This window comes from Argiope bruennichi, chromosome 2 (genome assembly GCF_947563725.1).
Source record: "Argiope bruennichi chromosome 2, qqArgBrue1.1, whole genome shotgun sequence".
NCBI classification, from domain to species: Eukaryota; Metazoa; Arthropoda; class Arachnida; order Araneae; family Araneidae; genus Argiope; species Argiope bruennichi.
In genome coordinates, this window is record NC_079152.1 from 44377171 (window position 1) to 44381706 (window position 4536).

The window sequence follows — 4536 nt, forward strand, 5'->3', positions numbered from 1 at the left end:
ATGAACGACATTTGAAGAAGAATTTTGAAATTTCCTAACTAAAAACATTTAGAGACCAAAATTATCTTCACGACTTTGGGAACAGCTAAATGATTAATATAAACTACACTTAGGGATACAAAGAAGAAAAGGTTTTCGGAATGGTTCCCAAAAAAATCACTTAAGTATCGATTTTTTTTATTGGTTCATATGATATATTGAGTCTTTTTAAATGTGCCTGCAAAATTTTAGAGCTGTGTCGTATTTTTTAAATTTATTTATTGAAGAATTGTTGATGTATGACGCGAGAAGAAACAGTATTGCAATGCCTACTTTTCAAATCGTATACTGTAACGGAAACCGTAAGTAAATGAATTGTTACTTCTTATATCGCTCGCAAATGTATAATTAAACTGAAATGAAGCAAATCGCAGTTTTGTCTACATACGATTTTCCTTCAAGAATTATAGTTTTTAATTACAGTTTATTTGTTTTTTTAATTTTGTTTCGTTCATTTACAATTTTCGACAGGCTAAGATTTTTTAAATAATGAAAATAAGAGCGTTCCTATTTTTATACATGTAGTTAATTTCGATTTATAACAGAAATATGCATTTAATCAGTTCTGATGTATGTATTTATTTTTTTTAATTGTTATGACTAAGATTTCTGAAACATTGATCTTTCATAAGTTTTTCTTTATATATTCATTACACAGGCATAATATTTATTTCAATAAATTTTTGCAATTTTTTTTTAAAACAATGTAGTGTAGATAAAATTTTGAAAAAAATCACATGCAATTTGAATGGATTTTATATTATGGTACTGATGAATGAAAACAGTAAATTCATTTTTCTGCATATTGAGTTTTTGCTTATATACTTATTTTTCAAAAGTTAAAGATTTTTTTTAATTGAAGTAGGGGTGCCAAATTTTTTGTGTATGTTCTAAAAAAAATGTCTTGCAAATTTGTTGATACTATGATTTAATAAGAAAAAATATATCAATTTAGCCTAGTTCGGAAGATGAGCAAGGAATTACAAGAATCATTTCACTGATAGTTTCCTTTTTTTATGAAGATGCATCTAAAATTATTAGATATTTAGCGATATGTGATGCGCGAGGATAGAACATGGGACCTTATGGTTCGCAATCCAGTAACATAACCAGAATACAAAAGCATATGCTCGTGTAGCATAATTGTTAACTGTCTTATATGCTATTCACCACAGAGATTTTAGAAAATCAAACGGAAAAGAAATTTTAAAAAGCATGCAATAAATAATCGTAATACATGGAATAAATTTATTTCTGAAGACATGTTTCCATGAAATTAAATGGATTGAATCATGCCTTTCAAATTGAAACAAACACCGTCATTGCTTTGGTGAAACTGGCAAACAGTTTGCAAAAAGTTATTTTAAGTTTGTTAGATAAAAAAAAAAGTTAGAAACTTTCCAATAATTGCTCACGTGTATTAAATTGAAATTGAAAATAATCATGTTGCCAACCTTTAATGTGAAAAAACGAAATTCTTACTATTCATAGTACTGATTAATCTGTGTATGTTCTCTCATAAACTAACTATTAAAAATCTATTCAGTTTTATGGAAAGATTTTTACAAAAATCAATATCTTTTAACAGTGATTGCATGTACGCTGCATACACTATAAAATGTTATCTATTTTCTTTAAACAACCGGCGACAGTGTCCTCAAAACTTTCTTACATAGTCTCTAATAAAGTTGTTATCCCATTGAGCTCCTTGCATGACAGTGGCATACAATAGTTAAGAATTATGAACCTTCGGCATGAATTTTGCATTTTTACTGAATCTATCATGTGATCCTTGTCGAATTTTTTTGAGATTTATCCCTGATATGTAGTTAATTTTATCCGAATATCGAATTAGTATTTTAGCCATATTTTTAACAGATGACTGAAAGCAAATTTTGACGTAGAACTATAATTGTAATCGCAAAATCACGTACCATATTTGATATATATAAATTCTTGCGTTTTCGGGGTATCGCATTTACTGCCACTGTTTCTGAAAGTACAGATCGACAGACGGTCAACTCTTGGTTGGATTTCGCTGAAACTTTGGAAGGCATCTATATTAAAATATTAAATCTGTGTATCAAATTTTATCTATCTAGCTGTCTTCCTTTTGTAATTATCGTGCTAATTTATATTCGAATAGTATGACAGATAGACTCTCTCAGAACGGATTTTGCCCAAAATTTGATAGATATCTACAAATTTGGTTTTAAGCATATATGCCAAATTCCATCCATATAGCTCAAAGCATTTTTATTGTCTTTGTCATGGAATTTTCAATAAAGACATTTCTCAAACTCATAAAGGTCTAAAATGTAAAGACTCGTCAAAATATCGAATTCGAATTTTTCGACGATAACGATACTTTCTCTATACATTGTATCCGAGAAGGTAAAAATGCAAATAAAGCTTTGAGCTGTAAAATCATACAAATATTTTTAAGGAAATTTTATTAAATAGAGAGACAGATTTCTTACTTCTCATGAACCTTTCTTTTCCTAGTTACAGTTGCAGTGCAACGTTTAATAATATGGATACTTCTGACTCTAATTTGTTTCTGAAAAGTTCCGGACTATATCAAAATGTCTTGCTGATTAAAATGAACTTTTATTCATTAGCAAAGAAAAAATAAATACTAATACGGCAATTTTCTTGTCTTTCCAAGTGAAAAAGTAAACTAAATTTAGCAAGTTATTTAAAAAAGTTTTTAAAAATTATATCGCTGATACTACTAAATGTTTTAGTGAATGATTATTACTTTTTAGAATTGTGTTGCTTTGCTAAATGTAATTGTTCGAAACTAGGAATCTACATATATGTGGTGTCACAAAACTGTTAAAAATTATCGTTAGTGAAATGTTAGTTCCTTTCAAAATTTTCGAAATTGTATTTTACTTTCTAATGATATTGATTTAAAATATGCATGCATGTTTCAGCATCACTTTAGTGTTCTAAATTATTCAAATTATGTTGAATTTTTACTCCAGATTAGCATTTAGGATTTTTGACGTGGGTTGGTAATCATTCTTATAATCTTTTACTTGATGATGGTTTGTAATTTTAATCATTGCTTACTTCTTCACGCACAGTTATATTGTGATATGTATTTAAAAAAACGGAATAGGCTTTTCTTTTAAAAATCTATTCTCTGTAAACTTTAAATGGGGGAAACGAAATATTAACTCCTAATAACATAATGAAACAACACGGAGGTCTTTTAGTATCGGTTACAGTTACACAGACAGATACCGATACTTCAATACAATTTTTTTTTTTTTAATTTAGGGAATAGCAAAGAATCATTAGAATAGTTACATCGAATTTTTTCACAATTATGATACTTTTGCCTTGATAACTTTTAATAGTAAATATAAAGATAAACTTGGAAAACTTTAATATTATGACATTCAAATTACGCCAAATGTTACGCCAAATTACTCCAAGCAACTTTTCAAAATTTTTGAAACGTAATAGCCATCCTTTCTGTAGATTTTTTTTTCGGTAATAATGGTCTGTGATTTTTACCATTACTTATTTATGTAAGTATAGTGTTATCCCACCATGTTGCTAATGGATTTGTTAGTTAATAATTAGTTGATAAATCTGATACAAATATAAAAATCTAGTAATAAAATCATATGCCAAATCTCATCCGTCTAGTTAGTTGCATATTTGATATTATGTTTACATGCGATTAGGTTGATAAGCAAACTTCGCATTGATGGATTTCGCCCAAAATATTATTGAAATCTACAATCTGAAGGCGAAAGCCTTATATCAAATTTTATCTTTTTAAATTTTTGTGTTTTGTAGTTAACTTGTTCACTTGCATTCGGATGGACTGATACACAAATTTTCTCTGAATAGATTTCAATCGAAATATGATAGAAATCTACAAGACTTATAATGATTACAAGATTAAGGCCATACACCAAATTTCATCCGTCTAGCTCAAACCGTTTTCAAGTTCTGTTCACAGACAGACTAAGCGACTGACAGGCACAATTCTAAAATATATGCTTTTCAGATTCCTCTAAAAAGCATATATCTTCTGGTAAAGTCTTGAATTCAAATTTTTTGACTCTTGCAATACTTTCTTTTTATATATTTCATATCACACTAAAATGAGAATAAATTTAATAAGCGAAAATTTTCTGCCAAAATTTTAATATTTATAGATTATTTTCATGTTAAATAATAGACTTTATAATAAATCCTAACTAACAAATTGAAGCAGACTTTCGGCTTTCTTCTTTCTATTGAAAATAATACGTCGCTAATGACTTCGCTTTAAGAAGATCCCAAAGACTGAAGAAAACTAATTTGTTCAACCAGCTCTTCGGTTATCAACCTTCGGGGCTAGAGGGTGAATGACTATTTATTAATAAACGGCGAGAGTCTGCATTAGCACAAAAGGAAATTACGTTGTTTCAGCGGGTCAGAGAAAACAGGAAGTCTATGCGTTTCCTTATGTAAAGTCCTTCACAAGTTCAA